At 50.7% G+C, this 25,807-nt stretch overlaps 1 protein-coding gene across 2 annotated transcripts in view; it reads left to right on the forward strand.

Moving 5' to 3' along the window:
• Nucleotides 1-17,628: 17,628 nt before the first annotated feature.
• The window catches only part of HDAC4 (histone deacetylase 4), a 175,171-nt gene continuing 166,992 nt past the window's right edge, over nt 17,629-25,807 (forward strand). Inside the window, exon 1 of one of the 2 annotated variants that reach the window (XM_082285040.1) lies at nt 17,629-17,722. The gene's annotated coding sequence lies outside the window, so the exon portion shown is untranslated. Of the gene's footprint in view, nt 17,723-18,227; nt 18,279-25,807 lie in introns of those variants that run through there. The other variant, XM_082285041.1, reaches the window with a different exon arrangement.

Raw genomic sequence — 25,807 nt, forward strand, 5'->3', positions numbered from 1 at the left:
ACTCTGTTATCCCTTATTGCCAGGTAAGTGATGGCTTCTCCCTGTCCTGCATCAAACCACAAACATTCTCTGGGCGCCTGCGCTCCCAGCCTTGGCCTCGATCAAACCCTCTGGCAGCGCACCTGGGGCTGGATCTCCTCTGCCCTCCGTGGACACCTTCAGGTCGGGCCCTGTTTCCCAGGAGTTCCAGCACTGAAAACACGGTGCTGGCTCCAGCTGAGGCGCTGCCCTCCTTCCACACAGCATCAGTAAGGTTGGGAAAGCCCTCTAAGAACATTGTCCCCCACTAATCCGTGTCCCCAAGCGCCACATCCACGTGGCTCGCTCTGTGCCCTGACCCTTCAGCCTGAGGGTTGCTCTTTACCTTGTTCTCCCACCCTATTTCGAGGCATTCCTCTAGAGCTGGGACACCTCTAGGTGTCCATGGCTTTCTCTGTTTGCAGGAATTCTACCCCAAAGCCCACACCTCCAAAGGAATTGTTGCACAGAGTTATCTTCGAGTGCTTCTGTCTTGCTAATCCCCTTCCCACCATGGGCCCAGTAAAGCCCAGCACCCCTGCAGCCCACCCCAGGCTGTTCTCACCACATGGGCTGCCTCAGGTGTATAACCCTGGCGATGGCATCCCACCCCATTCCCCTTGGAAAATACTGCTTTTCCATCCCACTCTTGCTTGTAGCCACTTCTGTGTCTACTTCGTGCTCACACCCTCCTGCAGCTTTTGTGGCAATTCTGGGGAACTGGGCTCTCTCTGCTGCTCTTTTCTTCTGGTCCTTTAGCCCCCAGGACTTACAGGTGTGGAAAAGAGGAGCAGAACCTTCATGGACTGCTCTTGTAGAACCACAGAATGGTTCAGGTTGGAAAAGGCTCCCGGGACCGAGTCCAACCTTTAACCTAACACAGCGTGTTTTCACAGCCAGAACTGGTGTGCTCTTGGAGAGAAGGGCATCCTGAAGATCCATCTGGGGCTGGGATGCCTCCAGGGACCTGTGGAGACAACCTCTGCTGGATCACCTCATGAGAAACCCTTCAGGCAGATGGGGATTCTGACGGGGTTGGGGCAGGAACCCTCTTGTGCTGATACGGAGATGTTTTGTGGGCTCAGTTTGGCAACAAGGAACCCAAGGAGGTTTCCCTGGATGCCTACCTGCTTTCTCCCTGCTTTTCTACTCCTGGCTGCCTGTTGGGCAGAGAGGAGGGAAGGGTCCCAGTGTCTGCTTCCTCTGCTGCTGGGCAAGCTGCTTATCCTCGAGCCCACCCTGGCTCAACCCTGGCACTTGCCTGCCTCCCCTTCCACAAAGAAGGTCACAAAAGGAAAATCCAGACCCCAAACCGACCCAAACTCCCTGAAATGAAACTCCATTTCTGGCTGCCCTCTGAAAAGGCAGCGCTTTCCTTTCCATGCAGCTCTCACAATGTCCCTCTTTGCTGTCTGGAGCACTAAACCCTCTCCCCCGATGTCTCGGTGGGTCCCTGCAGGTTTTAGGTACTTTGATGTGTATTTTCAGGCCCTCTCTGCCACCCCCTTGCCAAGGGTATTTTTGAATAGCTGTTCTGTTGGTCGGACATGCAAAAAGCCAAGCTCCCTCTGTTGCTGGCTGTGCCAATGCTGCCCCTGAGGCAGGGCGCGGGCAGCGGTGGGTTTGGCACTGCCCTTGGCAGGGGCAGCCCAGATGTTTGTTTCATCTCTGCTGATGGCGAGGGGCTGGGTGGGAAGGCAGAGATTGGTGTTTGTGACAGGGGGGGGCAACAAAAGGAGAAAAATTGACACCATCAGGGTGTTTTGGAGGCACTACAAAGAGCGGGGAGAAACCCTCTGCCACCGACATCTTCTCAACACAGTTCAGCTTCTGCTTCCCTTGGTCTTTCCAGGGACTCCTGCCTTCTCTCCTGAGAACCACAGCAAAATTTCTAGCTGCCTGTGAAGCAGCTGCTGTCCTCACTGTGGAAGAGTGGGTTTATTTAAGGCTGCTGTTGGAACTGGGGAAGGCAACCCGGCTGGTCAGATGGAGAGAGTTTATATCGGGCTCGCAGCAAAGTGCGCTTGGCTGTGACAATTTCCTGGGGATGTCGCAGGGGGGTTTTGATTGCAGCTGGAATAACCAGCTGAGAAGTGCCAGTAAGAGGCTGTGGCAACATCCCTGGCAGTGTCCAAGGCCAGGCTGGACGGGGCTTGGAGCGGCCTGGGATAGTGTAAGGTGTCCCTGCCCATGGCAGGGGGTGGAATGAGATGGATTTTAAGGTTGCTTCCAACCCCAACCATTTCGTGATGGAAGACAGCAGCATTGTGTGATCTGGGTGTTCATAAAGGCCCCATTTCTACCATCTATTTACAAAAACCACCATTACCTGCTGGAAGGTGCTGCGGCTACCACAGACCTGATCAACCGAGCTTGTTTTAACCATTACAGATGGTTTAACCCCACGTGGTGTCCTAAACACACCCTGAAATGTCAGCATCGCCGATGGCAGCTCCCATCTCCAGGATGTCTTCATGGCAGCCTGCTGGATATGTTATTTTTCCAAGTGGTTTCAGGTAATAACAGGGTAGGAAGTGTTCTGCTGTCAGTGAAACATCAACACAGGCAGCTCTCAGCAGGTAGCTGGTAATAAAAGAATCAATTGCTGGCAGTTTTAACAATCTACGGATTCAGTGCCGAGCTGCTAAAACCAAAATGCTAATCCTGAATCTGATTTCCCCCCCACCCCCCATATTTTTAGATATCAGTGTATCTCGCTGCAGTTTTAATTAATTTTTTGGGGGGAGGGAGTTCTCAGCAGTAAATTGAATCTTAGATCTTAGGAAATCCGTCTCTTTATTCTTAGCAGGGAGGTCCAGGTCCATCGGGACATGCACAGGTTGTGTCTATTTTCTGCTGTTTGGGCAATCTAGAAATAAATTTATTTTTTCTTTTTTTGAGGTCACAAGTATTTGTGGCCAGAAGCTCTGGTAAAGAACAGCCAGGGCTGGTGGCTACGGGTTAAACAGCTCAGCTGAGCGGGGTGGACAACGCTGCCGTGTGAATCCCCTGATTTATCCCTCTGTTCTTCCCGACTTCCAGAGCGGTGCTGGCCGCACAGGGGACTCCTGTGGCCAAGGCTGCCGTGCAGGCTGCCTGAGGAAGGAGCTGAGCAGCCCTCAGCCCTCTCCTATAATTAACTTGTGAGGGAAAGGCTGTTTCTCAGCCGAGCCGGCTGGGACCGCTGAAGGAGCCCGGTTTCCTAAGGAAAGCGGGGAACTGTCAAGGAATAACTGATCACAGGAGAATCCCTCTTAAAAGAAACCAAAAAAACAAAACCAAAACCAACCTGGAAATCAATTAACTGGGAGTGAAGTGCTGCTCTGTAGCTTTCGGCTTTTAAAGAGGTTTCTCTGCCTCGGAGCTCCTGTAGCTCTGAGGGGTGGATTATTTTCCAACCTGGCCTTGGGCACTGCCAGGGATCCAGGGGCAGCCCCAGCTGCTCTGGGCACCCTGTGCCAGGGCCTCCCTCCCAGGGAACAATTCCTTCCCAATATCCCATCTGACCCTGCCCTCTGGCAGTGGGAAGCCATTCCCTGTGTCCTGGCTCCCCATCCCTCATCCCCAGGCCCTCTGCAGCTCTCTTGGAGCCCCTTCAGGCCCTGCAAAATCTCCCTGGATCCTTCACTTCTCCAGGTGAGCACCCCCAGCTCTCCCAGCCTGTCAAGTTAAAGTCTTGCAGCTCCTTGGTTTTGTCTCAGTCCCATACAAGGGATTGATTTGATTCCTTGTCCCCAAATTCTCAAGCCCTTCTCCCTTCCAGCGTAATTTCCTGAATTCCCACAGGCACTCAGCAGCAGCCACTCTGTGAGGAAACTCTGATTTGAATTAAATTTGGTTTGCTATCTTGCTGAGGATAGAAAGGAGCGATTCTCTCAAGGGTGGATAGCCTTACTTTTAATTTCTGGGATCCTGTGGTTTGTAGAGCAGCATCTCATCCTGTGGGCAGGGATCACAGGGCTCCCTCATAACAGCAATCATCCCATCAGAGCAAAAGGGCTTAGGTTTTGGTGTTAGTGCAATGCTATCACCTTTCCATCACCAAGAAATACAGTCCTGTGATTGCTAGCAGAGCCTTCTGGTTGGCAATAACTCAGCTGAGTGCAAACAAATCTCCATAATGCTCCCCAACACGAGGAGTCAGCTCCTTAAGCAGAGCCCAAGGTGCAGCGGTAGATCACCAAAATGTATTGCAGGTATTAGAGCAGCTTCTCACAGGACTCAAACGATCTCCTGGGGCTATTTGGCTCTCTTCAGTTCTTGAGGGAAGTGTTCCCCTAGCTGAGATAATTCCAGCTCTCTGGTCATTGCAGACAAGTGAAGGAATTTCGTTGTGTGGTAAAACATGGAAGGAAAATAATCCAGCCCCTGTGGGAACTTCATACTTGAAGGGGAGAGAGTCTGATCTCGCTCCAGGAAGCTGTGGTGCCCCAAAAAGACACAGGTTTTTAAACAGTGCCTGTCCTCTGGAACAGGCTTTTTAGCAAAATCTCTCTTTTGGGCTGACACTGGTCTGGGGTGGTTGGGCAGGGCTCTGTGTTCCACTCCTGGAGCAGAGACAGAGCCTCCCTGAGTTCAGCCCCAGGGAGTCCCTGAGCCCGCTTCTCCCAAACCCAGGAGCCCTCTTTTGCTAAAAGTTCCTCCAGCGCTGGCTGTGATGGCCTTGTCAGAGCACCTCTCCAGCCTGAGATGAGAGGAGCTGTTTCAGCCTTCCACTTCAGGGCAGGTTTTTCCAAGCTTCCAGTGAGATCTGGGCCTCTTCCCGCGAGAGCTGCTTTCCCAGATGTGCTTTCTGCACTCTCCCAGCCGTGGGCTTGGCAAGGTGCTCTGCTGGTTTTCTGCTCTGCGCATCTCCGAGCGCTGACACGAGCTCTCCCTCTCTCCCTTCAGGTCCCTGTGCAGCCAGGGACTCTGGTTTTGGTCCCCTCTTCCTTGAGCCATGGGCAAGGACCAAAACCTCTGATCCCAGGGCACCTCAGAGCCCCCAGTGAAAAAGACTGGAAATGTTTTTGGAAATCCAGGAAAACCAGAACAACTAATCCAGGTGTCCACTCCTTCACAGGACCACCACGGTTTGGTGAGGCAAAACCTCCTTTTATGGGGATGATGCTGATTCTCCAGGGCTGTGTCCCTGTCCATCTGTGTGCCCTCCTTTTTTAAATGTAAAATTTGGGAAGAGGAATAGCTTAGGGTGACTGCTTACAAGTTCAATTATTTCATCTTTAATTTCCTTTACAAGGCACAAATGACTTTGTCAATGAGAAGTAATTGATTCCAGTGACTTTATTGTTTGTTTTATCCGTCTAAACTCTTTCCCAGACACTTTAGCACACAAGGTTCTCTCCCTGACTGTCCTCCAGCAAGGAAGTCATGGGGGGGAAAAAAAATCCCCTTGCTCCAAACTCTCCTTTTCCCTACCCTAGCAACATGCCTTGGAAGTTACATCCATGCCTAAATGGCAGGGTTGGATGGGATATTGGGAAGGAATTGTTCCCTGGGAGGGTGGGCAGGCCCTGGCACAGGGTGCCCAGAGCAGCTGGGGCTGCCCCTGGATCCCTGGCAGTGCCCAAGGCCAGGCTGGACATTGGGGCTTGGAGCAGCCTGGGACAGTGGGAGGTGTCCCTGCCCATGGCAGGGGGTGGCACTGGATGGATTTTAGGGTCCCTTCCAGCCCAAACCATTCCATAATTCTGTGAATTCCTTGTGCTCTGTCCATTCCTTTGCTCGCTGCTTGGGCGTGAACTGAGGGTTGCTTTGGATTCTCTCTTTCTTTGGGAATACTGAGGGAGGGGCTGACGTGAACTCAGCCTGGTTTTGTGTTCCTGCACCTGGGATTCTCTTTTATTGCCATGTCCCACAGTCCTTTGCAGTTTTTTTCTAATTCTCACCAATTTCTGCTGCTTTAAGTCATTATTTTTTTTCTTCTGCAAATTGCTCCAATACCCCTTTTCCTGATCCTTTAGGCTCTGAGAACAGCACATGCCACAGCCCAAACTGCTCAGGGATTCCACTGGGATTCCCTCTGCCATGAAAAATCACCATTTATTCCTACCTGTCCCTTTCTGTTTCCTACTGGTTTGGAATTCACCTGAGAACCTTTCTTCTAATCCCAGGGGAGATTAATTTCCAAGGTGCCCCCAGTGAGGGAGCTTTTGAGAAACCAGAGTACATGGTATCAAGTAAATTGCCCCCATTCTGCATGCATTGGTGGCCACAAAGGATTCCCCAGGAGCCACGATTCCAGCTACCAAAAGAATGGTTTCCTTCCATCCCAGTTTTCTAATTATCTGTAATGTTGTTGCACAGCCTCAGTGTTGAACTCAGTGATAAGTAGCTCAATTCATTCTTCTTTGGATTTTTTTTTTTGTGGTTTTTTTTAAAATTTGTTTTTGTTGTTGGTTTTATTTAATTTTATTTTTTTAACTGGACACTTCCCTCCTTCTGCAGCTGACAGCCCCAGAGCTGATGCCTCCTTGTTCCTGGGTCATCCCTCGTTTGCCCTGGTGAGGGAAAAGGTGACACCTGCATGTGAAATTGTGTTTTCTGCAATACTGAGGGAGAATATGTGGGCTACGAATGATTAAGGTTTATGGGAATCACACAAAACAAGTGCTGGAGACACTTCAAGGTCTCTCAGATGTTTTGGTGTGAGGTGCAGAGGACGAGCACCACGTGCACCTGTCCCTCCCTGTGTGTCTGAGGCTGCCAAACAATCCTTGATTTTAGGGCTACCTTTGCAGGAAAGCTGGTGCCACCGTAACCAAAGCTGGCTCTGCAGGCCCCAGGAGCTGCACGGAGGTGTTGTCCCAGGATCCCTCCTGCTCCTCTCCCAGCACGAATGGATTTTCAGAGTACACTCCGGCCTGGCTCTGCAAATTCACGTGCAACAGCCCTGTTTAGAGGTGATTTTTTCCCGAGGCAGTGCAGGAATGCTGTTAAGGTTGCTGAGCTATCTCAGCTTGAGGAGCTGAGCTCTCCTTCAGGCTGCAGCGGGCAGCCCGCCAGGCATTTTTCTTATAAATATTTTCATCATTTCTTTGAAGCCACATATTTTGGGGGGGGGTTTCCACCCCCCTCTCCTCATTCCCATTGTGTTCCCCCCCTCCCCCCCCCCATCTTTTATTTTTCCCCCATGGAGGACATCTTATGGTCTCAGGAGAGATCCCACCGAGGGCTAGAGCCCAGCGTGGAATTCCTGCAGTCCTGAACCACTCTCTCAGTGTTCCCAGGGCTGGATTCAATTGACAAGAGGCTCTGCAGCCAACCCCCTTGGACTGCACATGTGTTTATTTAAATGTCAGTGGCCCACACAAGCTGAATACCTATTAGCTGCAGCATGCCTCAAATCCAAAGCAGAGCTCCAGTTCATATTTATTGTTCAAAGTACAGATCCCTTTATTGTTGTCATTTCAGTCCCCTCGTATTTATGGAATTATTCAGGCAGCTCTGAGAAGTTAACTAGCACTTTGCAGCGTTCCTTTACTGCCAGGGTATAATATCTGTCTGTAATAAATATATAGGTAAGGGATTTCAGAAACAAAACAAAACAGCAACAACATACTGCATGTGAAAACTTTACTAAGCAAATAAAACACTCCCTGTCAGAGAGGCAGAAAAAACAACAGCAAGCTGGTACCATCTGAAGCCAGTTAATGCGCAGGGGATGGGTAATTCCGCTCCATTCTTTTAACTCTGTTGTTTTCTGTCAGTCTCCAGGGTTTCTGTACCCCACTCGCTGCAAAACACCCAGGCAGGCTGGAAATAAATTGCTGAGGGTTGTAACGAGAGGTTTTTTAAGGGCTGGTGGGAGCTGAGGGTTCTGCAACTCCCTGACAGGAGGGGGCAGCCAGGTGGGGGTCGGGCTCTGTTCCCAGGGAACAGGGACAGGAGGAGAGGGAATGGCCCCAAGTTGTGCCAGGGGAGGTTTAGACTGGATTTAAGGGAATATTCCTTCATGGGAAGGGTCGCAAAGAGTTGGCACAAGCTGCCCAAGGCAGTGGTGGAGTCACCAGTCCTGGAAGTGTTCAGCAACTGCATGGATGTGGTTTGGTGGAGAACGTGGTGGTGGTGCTGGGTTGGCAGCTGGACTCAACAATCCCAAATGTCTTTTACAACATAAATGATTCTTTTGTGACCTCAAGGCAGCTGGGCTGGGTGTAAGTGTGGCCCTTCTGGCGCTGGGATTTCTGGGCATGAGTAACACTGGAAATGCCACTACCTGGTATGAGCAAAGCAGCAGTGACAGGGAGGGTTTGTTTTTGCCAGCAAAGCTCCTGGTGGCCCTGGGAACGAAGGGAGCACCTGTGGCAAGCAGGGTGTTTTGGGCATGATCACCCCTCCACGACACGAGGAGCTGCAGCATCCTCATTTCTCTAGGCTTGGTTTATCTCTTCTGAAGGAGGAATGCAGACAGAAAACATCTTCTGCACTTGACAGTCTAAAAACCTGCCCCACTTCAGTTCCAACCGTTGGCTTGGTGAAGAGGCATCCAGCAAAAAAAAAAAAAAAAGATACTTTCTGCTTAAAGCAAAGCTGTCTCAAGACAGTTTTTAATTTCACTGGCAGCATTCACCTGTGATCTTTCTGAGTTTGGAATGAGGAGAATGCTCGCATTTGATTTGAGAGAATAACAGTTTAATTAAAGGGGAAGAAAAAAACACAAAGAGAGAACTTTGTGTTTGGCTGGGGCTGTTCTGCTGACGTGAATGTGAGTTACTCCAAGCGGGACTTTGGGCTCAAGTCCAGGAGAGCAAAAATGCTCCTTCAAACCCAACTGTAAGGCTGCTGTTCTGCAGCGGGGGCTGTCCCGCTGGCTCATTAAAGCCCACGGAAGATGGGATGCCTCGGAGCAGGGATGGTTTCTCTGCTGGTTTGAATCCCGTCCAGGCTGGCAGCGAGGGGAAGCTGCGAAGCTCCCGTGTTCCCTGGTGGCCTGGTGCCCGTTCTGGGCGCTCAGGTGTGTGCATCCCAGAAACCAGCACTTCACCTGGCTGCCACACGATTCCGAGAGCTGCAGGTACGTATCCTGCCAAGGGTGTGACCTCACACCCCGTACAGCTGCATGCTGAAGACTAAGGATGCCTTTGGAGAGGTTTCCAGGTCCGACTTTGTAGGAGAAACCTCAGGAGAGGTTTTTGGAGTGTGACTTCAGAGATGGATTCGTAGACGGTCAGTAACTGAGGCACCCCAAACTGATGGATGCTCTGGGAATTCAGCTTGGGAATATGTAAGAGATCTTCAGAGAACTTCTTTCATGTTGGCACAGGAGTCCACCTTCCAAAATCCTCAGTCCTGTGGCAAGATCCCTGTGGCCAAGCATGGGGGAATGTATCACTGCAGATCCCTGCCACATCCAAACTAGATTCTGGTACCTGTGTTGGACACAGCTCCTTCCTCTGGTCTGATAATTGCAGTTCCATGAGTTTTCCAACCTTGGGAATCCTTCTTCTGTCATGTGAAGGCTACCCAGCTCCATTTTATTTTTGGCTGGCTGCAGAGCACCAGCATCTGAGCCAAAACTCGATGGTAAATCTGTGACAGTCTCTATCAGGAAAAAGGATAATGATGGCACCCAGGAGTTTTATCAGCCACAGCTGTTGCACTGTTTGCTGGAGAAACTGTTCTTTGAAATATATGACCAAAATAAAGAGCTGAGCATCTGTAGCACTGTGGATAATTTAACAAGTAAACTCCTCTGAAAGAGCTGTCTGGGTTTACCGAAAGCAAAGTGATAAAAAGTGTTCTTGTGCCAGAGATAAGACAGGAGACAAGCTGGGAGTGTTCACCTTGGAGAAGGAAGAAGGCTCTGGAGAGAGCTTAGAGCCCATTTTAGTGTCTAAAGGGGCTCCAAGAGAGCGGGAGAGGGACTTTGGACAAAAGATGGAGGGCCAGGACACAGGGAATGGCTTCCACTGAAGTAGGATAGGTTTGGATTAGACATGAGGAAGGAATCGTTCCCTGGGAGGGTGGGCAGGCCCTGGCACAAGGTGCCCAGAGCAGCTGTTGCTGCCCCTGGATCCCTGGCAGTGTCCAAGGCCAGGTTGGACATTGGGGCTTGGAACAACCTGGGATAGTGGGAGGTATCCCTGCCTGTGGCAGGGGGTGGCACTGGATGGGCTTTAAGGTCCCTTCCAACACAAACCATTTTGGGATTTACGATTCCCTTGACCAGAGAAGCAGGGGAAAAAAGCCCCAACACCTTCTGTCTCCCCAGTTCCACAGAAGCATATCCCAGTTTTGGAGCACTACACTTCCCACCACATGATCGCTGCTCCTTGGGCTCTGGATATGAGCAGAACACATCCTGCCCCTCGTCCCGATCCAAGACAAAGGCTCTGCTGATAACCGAGTCTTTAATGTGCAGCAGGCCACCCGATAAGAAGCTCCTGATAAGGATGAATCAAGGTCCATGTGCCTCATCTCCTCGGATCACAGTGTGAACATCCTAAACCAATCCCAGTGCAACAATGCACACACATCCCCTTGGATCTAGTCCAGGCCTCCGTGGGTTTTCTGTGATCTGCTGTGTTTCAGAATGGGAAGTCTGCCTTTTTTCTTCCTTTTTTCCCTTGTGGAACCTCCTGGTCTTTCGCAGACCTGATCTTGCCTAGTGATCCTGGAGGAGGGAAGCAGCTCTCCTTTCTGCCCGTGTTTTACAGTCACACACACAGACATTTCCAGGGCTGCAGAGGTTTTGACTCCCCTGACCTCTCATCCCAATACATTCTAAACTTTATTTTTGTCAGTAGTGGGCCAGCACTCACTTCTTACATTTCTATTAAACAACGTATCTGCAAATGAGGGCCGGATTCCAGAGTCCCACCCAGCTCCTTGACAGGGTCTGAGTGCAACCCTTCAATGGCTTTTCAGACATTCCTCTCATGATTTCGATGCCACTGCTGCTATTCCGGACACTTCTGCTGGCACGTCCTGCTCTACTGTGATGCTTTTTAAGAACTCGGTGAAGGTGCTCGTAAGGAACATGAGTTTTCAAGATACCACATTTAAGGAGCTTGCATTAGGAAAAAACTCCTTGCTCCTTGATGAGCAGACAGAGAAAATTTGAGGTATTTTAGTGCTTTCTAGTGGATTCCAGTCCAAAGCTGGCTAATTTTGGTTTTGCCATAGGAAAGGGAAAACAGGTCGGCTGAGGTTTTGCCAAATGCAAAGCACAGGTGCCTTTTAATAGATATTGGTATTCAGGAAATGCTGTGACCCACATGAAATGAGATTAAACAGCCCTTAGAGCAACAGAACAGAGGGGAGAAAAATTGGGAAATTGAAAGGTCTGTGCAATTCTGTCCCCACACATCATCTATCAGTGCAACTTCAGTCTCAAGTGCTCAAAACTGTGAGGTCATCTTGGTACCTTATCACGAAGGCAGCAATTCAGTGCTCTCCAGAGCTTGGCTTCTGGAGTGCCGAGCTCTAAAACACCTTGGTGCTCTGCTGCTGGCCCCCTCGAAACCTAAGCTCAGATCACGGGAAGATGTTTTAGAAGGAAATTCTTTAGCATAAGGGTGGGGAGGCCCTGGCACAGGGTGCCCAGAGCAGCTGTGGCTGCCCCTGGATCCCTGGCAGTGCCCAAGACCAGGTTGGACAGGGCTCAGAGCAGCCTGGGACAGTGGGAGGTGTCCCCATGGCAGGGGGGTGGGACTGGCTGAGCTTTAGGGTCCCTTCCAACCCAAACCATTCCATGATTCTGTGCTGACATTCCAGAACCCAAACATTCCTCAACCCTCTGTGTATCAGCTAAGCACGTTAACATCCTGCCTGCTCTGTCCTCTCGTGCACCCTGCCCACCCCGCTGCTCAGTGCTCCGTCTCTGCAGCAGGAGGGACACTGTCCTGCTCCACCACGGCCACGGTCCCTCGGGAGGAGGAACCTGTCAGGCAGAAGAGGGATCTTGGCGGGCCTGGGTCCCCCGTTCCGTGGTTGCGTGCTCTGAGCTTGAACGTGCTGCAAGGCCTGGGCATCTCCACAAACAGTGCAGGGACTATAATTCGGCTCCTGAATAGGAGAGTGGGTGGTGGGTCCCTGGTGGAGGGCAGAACCTCCCCACCTGCAGGCCTTGGTGACAAGCTGTACTGAAGGCTTGCTCCCGTGCCCAGCGCTCCCTGCCTCCGGAACACCCCAAATCCAGGCTGCTCCCTGTGCTGGCCATTGTGGAGCCCATCCTGCCACATCCTGACCGTGCTTGCACGCTCTCCCAGAGAGCCTTGGGCTCCCTTCCGGGGGCTGCCATTGTCGGCTCGGCTTTTTATTCCAGCTTTGGCCCAAAGTAGATTGGACCCGAGACAGGAAAGACTCCAAGCACAAGCTCTGCCAGCTGCTCCTCGTCTGCAAAATCTAAAAGTTGCTGCTCCTTGAAACCAGGCATTTTTATTTGCATGAGAAAGCTGGAGCTGAGTGTAAGATAGTCTGTGATCTGATTTTAAAAGAAAAGGATAAAAATAAGTCTAATTGTGTTCTCGTTCTGCCTCAATTTAGCTGCTGGCCGTTCTCCTTTGTGCTCCCCGCATTTCTGGAGAGCTGGTTGACACTTATTTAGGTTGGCACAAACTAAATATAACCAAGTGTGTGTGAAAGAGCACGGACTGGGTCACAGCTTCCAGAGCAGCAGAAAGAAGCATTTTGCCTTAAAATACGAAAATCCAGCTCTTCCGAAACAGCTCAATGAAACACACACAACCTGAACAAAAAGTAAGTGTTCCATTCAACTCCTGAATGCTGCTGAAATTTTTTTTTTGAATTTTTTTTTTTGCCAGCTTTTACAGTCCACAGCCTTCTCATTCAATCTTGAATAATAGCTTTGAATCGAGCTGTAAAAGCTTCCGAAGTTTGAAGTCTTTTGACAAGTTAATTTAGCTGTATGGTAAAAAGTTTTTCCCCCAGATGGAATAAAGCCATCATCTCATGAATGTAGTAGTCAGCCAAGGGAAAGAAAACACCATTAGGATTAGAAATGATGGGCTTTCTGGAGATAGTTTGTGGTTTAGTGTAATCTACTATCAATATTTCAGTAGAAAAATATCCTACTCGTCATTCAGCTGCAAGTCAGTATCTTCATGTAAAACCAACACCCAGGGGCCAGGCTGCAAATATTTTCATTTCTAGCTTGTTTTTTTTTTTTTTTGGTCACGTTTTTCTTACACTTATTTAGATTTTAATTGGTTTTCACCCTGGATGATGTCTTTTTTGGTTGCTTTTTTTTTTTTTTCTGGGTGAAAGAGACAGAATAGAAAAATGGATCAATATTTCCTCTAAGGTTCCCACTACAGAGAGACACACCCCACATTATTCTCCCAGCAGCTGCCATGGATGAAAATAAATATAATAAATTGATACCCATTTCCCTTGTTTTTACCATTAAGAATTTTACCATTAAGAAAATGAGCACTGATAAACGAAGTGTATCCAACAGTTACCCTAGCCTTGACTTCACAAAGATTCCATATTTATTTTAGACTTACTTCTGCTTTTTATCTAAATTTAAGCCTTAAGCGTGCTACTAAAATTGACTGAACCAAAAAAACAGTTGAGGGGGGAAAAGAGATTTCTGTCATACTCTTAATTCTTCAGTGTAATTTAGAGGGATGATGACACGGTAAGAACTTTTGGGCAGTGGTTTGTAATGGCCCCAGAATAATTTTTCTCTCTGCAGTAGGAATCCTTGTGGATCCCTTCCAAGTCAGGATGTTCCATAACACAGTTGAGAGCATAGCTGCTAAACAAATAGGAAGTTTATACAAATCCAGAAAAATATTAAAAACAAACTTCAGCAAGGAGTTTTATTTTAAAAGCGCATTGCAAAATGACCGCCATAACAACCCAGTGTATCTCCATCAGCAAAAGTAAAGTGTAAATATGGAGAAGAAAGCAAACTTTACATTGTGACCTTCATTTTGAGCTTCACTTGCTCTTTTTTCCCCCCCAAGTGGGGGACAGGGACTTGCTTTTGCCCAAAACAACAGCAAGAACTTGTTTCTCAGAGTCTGGCTCGTAGTGCTTCAGGATTCCAGCTCTTCAGGCCCTGAGTGCTGCAGACTTGATGAAGTGTCGGGTGTGCAGCCAAGCTGGGGAACGGCTCCTGCAGCCAAACACAGGCGTGGGGGGCTCAGGAGTGGAGGAGAACCCCCTCGTTCTGCCTCACAGCTCGCTCTGAGCCACACAGGGCTGCAGCAGGGTAAGGAAGAGGTGTGTATCTCTGAAAGAGTTGTGCAAGGAGAGGAGGAGGAGATCCAGCTGAAGCAAAATTCACCAGGATTAAAAAAACCCCAGTAACAACAGAACAAAACTCCACAACAAAAGGTATGTTGGGGCAGAACACAGGAGAGGGGCGATGTAAATGTAACACTGCCTGTCCCATCAGAGCTGCGTTGTGAGTTCGGGGGCCTTGATGGGGTTTTTACTCCAAAAAGGAGTAAAGCAGTGTGCTGTGGGAAAGATGGAGAACAGGGAATGGGAGGTTAAGCACAGAAGGGTGATGGGTGGGGCAGGAAAACCAGGGGAGGTCAGTGATGGTGTTTGAATGATCAGGAGGAAGAAGAGGAAGCCCTCACCAGGCTGGAAATTGTGTCTAGGCTTGACTTTCTCCACAGAACCAAGTGGCACCGGCACTTCTTTGGTGTCTAGGCTCCAGAGGAAGTTCCTGCTGGCTCTCTTCCTAACTTTATCCTCCTTTTTTTTTAGGCTGTGGAGTGGCAGGATTGGAGTGGAAAGCTGAAGCACCCTATTTTACTTTCACCAGCTCCCTGTGACTAGCGAGGGAAATTAGCTGGAGTGTTGTGATGGCTGTTTCCTGCTTGAGAACAGAAAAAATGGAATCATTCCTGACAAACAAGGAGTTCAGCTAAAGATGAGGTGGAGGTAGGCGGGAAGTTCTGTAATTGCTTTTTATTTAAATCTTTATGAATTAGCTCTGCCAGGGTTGGATTTTTTTTTAGATTTTTATTTTCTGCTTCAACTGGCTTCTGAGTAAGTTCTTCAGCTACAATTACAGTAAAAACAGACTATATACAGCTATAGCCAATATGTTGGGTTTAACTTGTAGCAAGGAGCCTTTCCCTTGTGAATCTCTGGGGTCTAATTCACACGAGCAACGACAAAGGTTTAGTTTTCTGCCATTATGCACAGGTTAGCCTAGACTGGGTATTAACAGAGACATGTACTCACACCCACAGCCACAGGTACGGCATCAATCAAAACCTGAAGGTAAAACTCACACTCCATGGCAACTTTCAGGGCACAGCTTGCTCCTCTCGTTTCCTGTCTCCAAACTGCTCCAGCAGTGCAGAGAGGGAAGGCAGCTGGTGTGGCCAGGAGAGTGCTCTGCACCACAGCCCCCAGCTTGGCTGGGGACACAGGTGGGGCACACTTACAACCTGCAGTGACCACAGGGGCAAAAATACTGGTTGTAAGCCATGTTTAAAGGGTTTGGGACCAAATCACCCCCCAGCTGCAGCACAAATGGGGACCACAAGGGAGGGCAGATGCTCACCTGGCTGCTGCAGGCGTGTCCTATGCCAACCTCCAGCAGAAGAGCTGTTGCTGTGGCAAATATTACCCTGCCTTGGTAACCTTCTAACCCCGAAGCCCTTCCACCCACAGGTCTCCTGACACTCAAAAATAATTTAGGAGGTTATTTATACACATATTCCCCCATCCCTCTGAGCACACAAGCTGGCCCCGAATAAAGAGGGCAGAACAACCACGCGAGGAAACCCAAAACCTCACCAGCCAAAGAACAACAAACAAGCCCACGAGCCCAAAGAAGCTGAAAATGAAACAGAAAGGGCTTCAGCTTTAGGCAGAAGTGGCGTTCTTAGTGCCAGTGGTGCTCTCAGGTGTGTATTCCAGGGAAAATAGCCCCAAACTCCTGGCCTGCTCCATGGCAAGCCATGCTGCCCGTGTGCTTGAGCCTAGACCTGTCAAAGTGTAATGGTGGGAAGCTGGTGGGAATAAATTGTTATCTTAAAATTAAAGTAAGATGGAAAGCTGAAGTTAACGGGATGTTTTTGCTGATGGGACTGTCAGAGTCCACCCCCTGCCACGGGCAGGGACACCTTCCACTATTCCAGGTTGCTCCAAGCCCCAGTGTCCAACCTGGCCTTGGACACTGCCAGGGATGGAGAAATTATTGATGGATCATCCTTGTCCAACCCCTGTCCCTGCACAGACAGCCCACCAATCCCACTCTGGGCATCCCTGAGAGCGGTGTCCAAGCGCTCCTGGAGCTCTGGCAGCCTCGGGGCTGGGACCATTCCCTGGGGAGCCTGTTCACAGCATGAAAAAAAAAGCAATTTTAAGGGTTGGCTCAATATGCCAGGGATTTTTATAAGGGCAGCCCTTTCAAACGAAAATTTAAATGCGAAATATCTCAAAAAAGGTAAAAGAGAGGAGGAGCGGTGTATATACACTACCACATATATGCAGATTTAGAGAGAGGGACAAAGTTGTTAGCAATTCCCATCAGGTCCCGGAATTTATGTAAATCCAGATGGCTGAACGACACGAGTTCATTTTTTTTTTTTTTTTGCTTTAAGGAAAATCTGGAAGTTTTAAAAACAATTTAGCCAGAGCCAATTAATCAAGCCCACCAGAAGCGTGCTGGGACGGCTGCCTGCGAATAAGGAATGTCATGTTTCAGCTTGTCTTAGGCAAGGATGGGAAGAAACTCCTTGGAAGCTTAGCAGGAAAGTCTCCTTGCCATCATCCCAGGGTGCTCCAAGCCCCAGTGTCCAGCCTGGCCTCGGACGCTCCCAGAGATGCAGCTCTGGGGATAATGGGATAATGGGATAATGCATCCCAGGCGGGATGTTCCCATCGGATTGTGTCCCACAGGTCCCCCCAGATACACTTGGGCTTCCCCTCGTCGGGAATGCTCGGAGCAGGACCCGGGGAGCTCTGGGCAGCGGGCGAATGGAAGGTGAAACAACGAAATATGAGTTTTATGAGACGAGGTGTGTCAGTTCGATGGGGTAATTCCACGTACGGCTGAAAAATCAATTCAGTGTTCGATGGTCGCCGCGAAAACACGGCTAGTGGGAAGCGCGCCGGACAACTCCTTTTTGTTTTTATCTGTTTTTATTTATTCCCTCTCGGCAATTCAGGCAAAGACGTTGAGCCGTGCCCTGCCCTTTCTGTCCTTTATCCCTCGCTTCAGCTGTTTGCCGTTGCGGACGACACCTGAGGGATAAAACAAAACAGCCCACTCGGGAGCGGCATCGCGGCTGCGGAAAACCGGAGGGGGAAAAAAAAAAACCCCGAAGTTTCACGTTTGGCTGCAATACCGTCGACACGGTATGGACTGCATTTGCTGTGGGCTCGCAGCCCGCCTCGGTGGGGCCGGGACCCCGCTCCTGCCACCCTGATCCTCAAGCCCGACCCCGGCGAGGCCGCGGGCTCGGCGCCAACATGGCGGCCCCCGGCCCGCCCCCCGGTCGCCATGGCGACGGGCCGCGCGCCACGGGGCGTGGCCGTGGGCGCGCGGGGCGGGGCCCGATTGGCTCCCTTCCCCCCGCGCGGCTATAAATAGCCCGCGCCCGCTGATTGGCCGCGGGGAAAAAATGGTTGCACCACGTGACTCCCCATCTAAAAAAATTTCCAAGATGGCGGAACCCGTCACGGGCTGAGTCCGTCGGTGGCGCGCTCCGCGCCGGGGGGGCCATCGCCGCGCAGCTTCCCCGCCTCGCCCGCCGCTCAGGTCAGTACGCGGCGCTCCGCTGCCCCCGAGCCGCGCCGTCCCCGCCGCCGTGCCCGGGCGGCCCGCGGCGCGGGCCCTTTAAGGCCGCTTGCCTCCCCGCCCGCCGGGCTCGCGGCGCGGCGGGGCCGCTCCCGGGGGCCGCTGGTCCGCGCTGCGCCCCGGCCGTGGGAGGGGGCGGTGACGGGCAGCTCCCGCCGCCAATCGGAGGCGCCCGCGCGGCGGTGGCGGGCGGATTTGAGCCGCGCGGCGCCCCAGCCCGCGCGCTGATTGGGCGGCGCGCCGGGCGGGGCGGGGCCGCCGCGCGCCATCAGCCCGGCCCGGGCGTGGCGGGCGGGGTGGGCGGGGCGCGGGGGGCGTGACGGGCAGCGCCGCCGCCCACTCAGCGCGCGGGGCCCGGTTTTTGTGAATGGGGCGGGCGGGGCCGGCGCTGCTTCCAGCCCCGCCCCCTGCGCGCCCGCCCCGCCCCTCCCGGGCGGCCGCGGCTCCGCCTCGTCCCCCCCGGCGGCGGCGGCGGCGCTCGGTCCGTGCGGGGCTCGGCGGGGCGATGCGGGCAGCGGTGAGTGACCGGCGGAGCGAGCGAGCGCCCGGCCGCGGGCAGCGCCGCGCGGGGGCCCGGCCCCGCGGCTCGGCGGGGCGGGCGCGGCCCTGCGGCGGGGGCGACGCCCGCGGCGGGGCCCTGCGGCGCCGGGCGGGCCGCGGCCCGGGGTCGGTTCTTCCATCCTCTCTCCCCCGGTGCCTCCTTCCCTTGTCCTTATCCTGGGAATAACGCGGGACTTGGGGAAAGTTTGTGTCCTCTCGCCCCGCTCCCCGGGGCTGCCCGGCTCGGCCGAGGGCCCCGCGGGACCCATCGCCTCTTAAAAAAAAAAAAAAGCCCCAAAATGGCTTTTTTTTTTTGTGCCTGGGAGGAGAAAACAGGGGGTGCTGCCCTCGGCAGCGCGGCGCTCTCGGGGAGCCCGGAGGTGGCGGTGACAGGTCCGAGGCCCAGGGCTGCAGCCTCGCCGCCAGAAGTCCGGTTTTGGGGGGCCGAGGGGGGACAAACCTCGTGTGCCGCCGCGAAACCTCAAGGCTTGGCTCGCACGGGGCGAAACGAAGCAGAAAAAGCTGAGGTTTGGGGCTGGCGGAGGAGCGCGGAGGGAGGTGTTGCCCGGCAGCCGCGTGTGGGTTTTGCTGCAGGGATTTATCAGGGAAGATGCTGCGCGATCCCGGCGCTGCCCCCAAAATGTTGCCCGCGCCCCAGATGTGGTGTGCGGGGTGTTGGCCGGCGCCCTGACAGCCCCGCGGAGTAGATGGATTTACATAACAATAATTTGGCGCTGTCAGAGCTCGGCGCTGGGCAGCGTCTGGAGGGGAAGGGAACCTGCCCTTCGCTCAAAGCACTTGCGTAATTGTGTTGTGCGCCCACTCCGCGGTAGTGGAAGGTGCTGCCTTCGGTGGGGTTTTTGCCTGTCAATAGGGTGTTTTGGCAGCTTTGCATAAATTAGGCTCGTCACCGCTAACGCCCGTACGAGCGGATTTCATCTTCCAGCCTTGCCTCATATTCCAGGCTGGATTACAGCTCTGAAAACGCTCCCAAGGAGTGGGGATCTGTGTCGGGAAGGTGTGGGTGGATTCAGGGTGTGAAAATGCCTTGTAAAACCCTGGGATGGGGCGTGCGGCGAGGCATTGGCTCTCTCCCGTCTTCCCCACTTCTTTCCCACCAGGCAGCTCGGTGCCGTGCTCGTTTCCCACAGCTGCATCCCGTTGTCCTCATAGCGCTGATTTGAGGCCGGGGAGATGGAGCAAGCGTTATTTTGGCCCTGGGAGTCACAGCGAGTGGATAATCCCCTGGCCAACGCGTTTTGATTTACTGGCATTATGCCCTGTCAATAAATGGGACTCGTGCTGCATTATTCCCTGCCCTCAAAGTGCTTCGCTCGGTGCCAAAGCTACCTGGAGTTAATTATCTGAATTGTGCTTTTTTTTTTTCTTGTTGTTGTTGTAACGGCAATATTTTTTAAAAGCTAAGGAGCTCTGAAGTTTATATAATAATCTGGTTCTTGGCAGGGTTTCGTGGTGGGGTTTTTTCTGTGTGTGTGTGTGTGTAATGCGGTCGGTCGCGGCACTGAGTTTTAATCGTTTCTGATGTTTCCAGCACCACTGTTCGGAGTTCTCAGCCTAAAAAGCTGCCGTCGCTGCTCCGCAGCCTCGCTGGAAGAGTTGAGGGCATTGAATTAAAGAAAGCTCAGCTGCTTGTATACAAATATACAGCAATTACAAGGCAACAAAGTTATTGCAGAGCCCTGCTGTCGCCATGGCAACACGCTCACTCAATTACATTTGGAAATGTAAAATGCCACCCAGTTAGAAAGAGTAAGTTTTAGCGACTGCAGATTTTCTGGATAAAGTGAAATGTGGAAGATGCAGCTTTCCAGGATTCTCTGCTTTTTCCCTTCGTCCTTGGATGGCATGTTTTAGCATGTGCATCTGACAGATTCCTGGTGTTGATATTAAGCTGTGCTCTTGCTGGTCTAAACTTAGGGAAAAAATACATTTAAATTTTCAAAATTTTAACTTTGCCACCCTGGTTTTTTTTTTTTTTTTTTTGTTTGTTTGTTTGTTTTGCTTCAGGACTTAGCTTTAGAAAGGATTAGAAAAAGCATTTTGAAAATCAGCTCAGAAGGCCAGAAGAATTGGTCATTTGCTCAGTGGGATGGAGGCATGGAAAGCAAGCACATGTATGGCATGGAAAGCTTGTATTCCCTTGGGAGGAGATGTTTGTTGGGCAGTCTGTGCCTGTGTGCTGCCATCTCCTAAACAGACTATCCTGAAGTAGAGGAACACTACCAGGTGTGAATTATCAAGTTTTTGAGAAGCCCAGGGAGTGTCCAGTGTAGGAGATAACAGGTGGAGGATACCAAGATTCTGCTGTGGGATGCAGGTGAGCTCCTTAGTGTGGAAATTTTTTCACTTTCTTGCTTGCCTTTTGATGGTGAATCACTAGGAAAATAAAAAAGGGCCAGGTTGGACAGGGCTTGGAGCAACCTGGGATAGGGGAAGGTGTCCCTGCCCATGGCAGGGGGGTGGAACAAGATGGGTTTTAAGGTCCCTTTTCACACAAACCATTCTATGAGTAGATAAAACCAGTAAAAGTAGTTTCTTGCATAATCTTTGTGCTGGTGAAGATGCAGCTCTCTGCTGTGCTTACGTTTCACAGGTAACGTCCTATTAATGCAGGAAAGATAAAAACCAACAGTGCAGTAACAGCAGGAAAAGGTAAATACAAGAAAAGGTAAATATAAGAATGAGGGACTTTTTAAAACTAGGAGTGATGTGTTTACAGACACCTGGAGATTGGAGATTGATGAACTCCTGAAGAAGTTACCTGGTAGCAGGAGCTGATAAGAGATATTTAGGTAGGTGCAGATTGCAGTGCCTTGTCCTGAAGCAAGGTGTTTTGCCCAAATCTTCAGGGGCTTGAACTCCAGCCTGCCTCCTGAGCCTTGGAGCACCTGGCTGGGGAGGTTTGCAGGTCCCATGGACCTGTGTTAGCTGAGGGATGGTTTTGGGTGGAGGCTTTGCCCAACTGGTCAGGTTGTTCTGCTTGCAGCACCGGCCCGTGATGTGCCAGCCTTGTGGTTTGCCCCCTCCTTGAGAGCAGCAGCTTGAGCACAAGTAACTTCAGCCCCCATGGTCAGTGCCTGTTTTTTTCCCAGCCTTCTGCCCTAAAATCATGGAATAGTTGGGGTTGGGAGGGACCTTAAAGCCCATCCAGTGCCACCTCCTGCCATGGGCAGGGACACCTCCCACTGTCCCAGGCTGCTCCAAGCCCCAATGTCCAGCCTGGCCTTGGGCACTGCCAGGGATCCAGGGGCAGCCACAGCTGCTCTGGGCACCTTGTGCCAGAGCCTCCCCACCCACACAGGGGAGGATTCCTTCTTCCCAGGGGCAGAGGTGGAAGCACAGGAGCTGCCTGTTTATAGCTTGCTGAAAAGCTGGAGTTGAGTCTTCAGCCTTAAGTCCCCTGTGGCGCTGCAGGGGTGAGGAGTAGGGCTTGTTCAAAATAAAGGTTAAAACTGCCTGTGGGTTTAGCTGAGTTTGCCCTCTTTATCTCTCTTTCAAATGCTTTGTGCTTTCCAGGGAATAGACCTTTTAAAGCCAGCTTAAGGTGTATCTGTGATCCAGAAACTTGGTGCAGGGACTGAAACTTATCCTCAAGGTTCATTTGCAGGTTTCGAATCAGGGGAAGCTGCAGACCAAACATTGCAGATGAAGTGTTGAGACTAAAACTTGCTCTTAAATATGTAAGATGGGATAGAAGCAAATATTTCAGGACAGTTTTCCTTCATCTTCCAGCGTTCCTCCCATGCTGGTGTGCCACGCTGTACCTCTGTAAGGTCACTGGAACCCATTGTCCCCACGTTTTGTCGAGGTCACCCTGGGTCTGTGTGGGTTAAGTGATGCTCCCTTCAAGGTTTGAGAACCTGAGTGCTCACTGCCCAGCTGTGCCAGCTTCATCTTGGGGTTAAAGCACTTCTTTGGTGTCCTCCTCCAGCTAAAGAAGTGTTTGTGTCCTCCTTGGCACTGTGTATGTTGTATTTATATATAAAAAATGCAAACCCCAGCCCTCGGGACTGTATTTCCCTCGTCTTGTACCCATGGTTGAGTACACACAGAGGAGTTCGTTTGCTCAGTGGGATCTGTTGCTCGCCTGTTCCAAATGGCAGAGCTTGTCCCAAACCACAAGGAAATATTAATTGAAGATGTTATTGGGCCACTGGTAATGACATTTGTTAAATATTTGCCAAGTATTCTTCTTGCTGGCTTCTTTAGCGGTGTCATACTCTACTTTCTTGCTCTGCCAGTTCACCTTTAGCTTGTTTCCAGTTACCCCATTGCTTTTCTGTCATCCTTTTCAGTCCTGCTACCTGGTGTACGTGGGTTTAGATTTTATCAGAGTCCTGCTGGAATCCCTTGAGTTTGTGCTTTTGTAAGGCTGTGTTTCACTGGGCAGAGAAGCTGATGGGATGTGTCTTGGCGCTGAATGCACAATTGCTTTTCAGTTTTGAGCCCCCTTCCCTCATGGATAGCTTCTGTCTTGCATGTACCTTTGCTTCCAGGTTCCCCAGCATGCCAATGCTCCAGAGCAGTGGAAGGAAACAGAGCAGTGCAAGGTTCCCCTCACTTGCTGAGCTTAGAGGTCTGGCTTGGGGGGGAAAAAAATCCCCATGAAAATATGTGTGTTTGCCACAAATAGCTGAAGCTGACAAACAGCAGAAACACGAAAGCTGTCTGCTTTAATAATTAGAAATGTGACAATATTGGAAACCAGTAAAAGGGGTAAATAGTCCTTTAAAATATTAAAGTAAAAGCTGTGTGTGGTGGGGGAGGAAATGGCTGTTAGCATTTTGGTTCGATTTACGTTGCCTCATATATGTATATATATATATATATATAACTATATGTGTATATATAGCCTATATTGAGTCCTTGGATGAGGGAACTCCTCAGAGCCCTCCTGTAATTAATGCCACTTGCATTTTGATTGTGTTATGCACAGCCCCAAAGTGGGCCAGGTTTACTTTCTCCTGCAGTGGACCGTGTTGATAAGGCAATATATAACAGATGATTCATGAAGTGCTGCTTGTCATTGCCAGGGCTGCTTGAATAGCGAGCAGATTTTGGGCAATGCTTCTTCACCGGAAAGATTTGGGCAGTTTAAACTGAGAGGAGGAGGAGGAGGAGAGAAAAATCTGCACTGTATTTCTGGCTGTCTTAAAGGAGCTGCCTCACAGCATTTAGAAGAAGTTTGGGGGGGGGAAGAATGGGTGAAATAAAGGGGGGTAGAGAAGCAGGAAAGCACACGGAGGTTGCATAATGATGTTGAAAAAGGGAACAATTAGAAAAAGACTGTAAAAATCTCTTGGAAAGCTTCCGTGGTTTTCCCTTTGCAAGGAATTACAGCTTGGCCTTCCCCTCTGAAAATTCAGGCCTTTTTCATGGCATTCAGTACTGGGCATGTCTTGATCAGCTTCATTTTTTTGTAGTTCATTTTCATATTGGATATTACCTCAGAGAAGTTTGATTAAAATGTGCTTCAAAGAGCCATCTCCCAGTGCAGAGGAATGTGTGTTGGCTCATGGGCCTGGGCACACTCGGCCCTCTGCCCCTCTCCCCAATGGCTGAACCTTTGTTCCTCACATCAGAAGCATTTAAACCCCAAAAAGTTGCAGTTTGAAAACTGGATCTTTGGGTCACGAGAATCTTCTTTTTAGTTTGGCCAAGATTAGGTTGTCTTAATTTAGTTTGGTTTTCTAATAACAAGCCAGTTATATTATCTATCTATTTATCTATCTATCTGTCTGTATCTGCTGGGTGCAGAATTGTATTTTAAGGGTTTTATTTTCTGCCATCACAGGATAAAATAACGTGCAGAGGCTGAGCATCTCAGCCTGGCTTTTGGCAGCACAGCAGTGTGTTGTTTTAAATGTCTTTTTAAGCGTGCCACTCCTTCATTCTGGGGAGCACCGACATCCAGTTGAACTGAACTCCATGTATCTTTCATGAAGAGTGAAAAACCCCGATATTTCACACGTAGGAAATAATTCACTTTATTAATTTTTCTGGAGAAGTGGCGCTTTAATGAGGTGTCTGTCAGCGAGACTTAATTACAGTTAAATTCTGTGAACATTAGCACACTGTGTCTTGTTCCATGTAAAATGAGCTTCCATTTGTCACGTGAGAGCGTTGGTTTGCTGGTAGAATTGGTGCTGCCTCCACTTTGAGGAATAGTGGTTACTCATAACTGGGCTCTCACCAGTCACTTTACCTCCTTCTCCTGCCTGGAGTTTCCTGATGTGCTGCAACAGCTTATGCTGCCTTTGCTCAGGGAAAATGATGCTCAGGTTAGTTCTGGGGTTCCGCTGGACAAAACTTTATCTCCAAGGGAAGGGTCCTCCTCAATGTGAGCCCAAAGCAAGGAATTCATCCTGGTGTGTGCTGTTCCCAGGAAATTCTCAGAAAAGGAGTGAGGTTACATTTTTTTCCCCTGTGGGAGCTACAGTTATCTAGTTCTTGTTACTGTCTGCTGTGGATTCTGGTGAAATCCTCAACACAGGTGGTTCTCCTGGAGAGCGAAAGTGATTGGGCTGCCTTTTGCTGCAGATTCATGTGCATGTGGAGTGGCGAGATTGGCTTCTCTGCTCAACTAACGTGCACAGAAGTGAAGAAAAACGGCATTATTCACAGCTTTATGGCAACGAGGATTCTGCAGACTGGAACAGTGTGTGAGTTTTAGCCTTGGGAGCTCAGGGCAGGGAGAAGGGAGAAGGAACACGGCGGCAGCGGGCAGGTGTTTGAGAGCACTGGTTTGGAAAGGGGTGGGATGAGATGGGCTGTTGGTCCCACTTTGGATGCACTGGATCCAACTGCAGACAGATAGGGATGCAAAGATCATGGAGTTCCCAGGGAGCACTGGAAGGGGCAGAGCTGTATGCAGACAATCCCTCAGGAGGGGTCCTGAAGGAAGAATTTGGGAGTAAAACTGAGCTTTCCTGCAGGCTGGGTTATATTCTACAGCTCTGCGTATGTGCAACTCATTTGTTCAAATGAATAGAGTCGTTTCTCCAGGCATCAGAGACTTGCAATAAAATAAAATCACTGCCCCTGGTGCTGTGGGTGAGTCGGGAGAGGAGACCTCTCCAAGTCACGGCGTGACCAAGGTCACCAGGACGGTGACACGGAGCTCGGCCTCGTGCGGCACAGCGGGGTGTGCGTCCTGCTGGCAGGCCTGGCTCATTTCTTCAGGCTGCTTGGGAAAAAGCAGCGCAGAATGCTTCGGAATAACTCAGAGGATACTGGATCATGTTTCTTGGGGAGGTCTTGCTGGAGGGGATGAAGGTTGGCAGCTTTTCTAAAGCTGGAGAGGGCGAGAACACAGTGAAGTGCAGTTTCCTGCTGCCTTCCTGGGGAGATGGCGCAGTCTGAGTGTGGGTTGTGCTGCTGGGGCATCTTCAGGGGCAGGGAAAGAAACAGCTCTGGCTGAGGTAATGGTTGGACTCGATGGTCCTAGAGGGCTTTTCCAACCTTAATGATTCCGTGAATGTGAGC

This window comes from Coloeus monedula (genome assembly GCF_965178545.1).
Source record: "Coloeus monedula genome assembly, chromosome: 7".
In the NCBI taxonomy this organism is placed as follows: domain Eukaryota; kingdom Metazoa; phylum Chordata; class Aves; order Passeriformes; family Corvidae; genus Coloeus; species Coloeus monedula.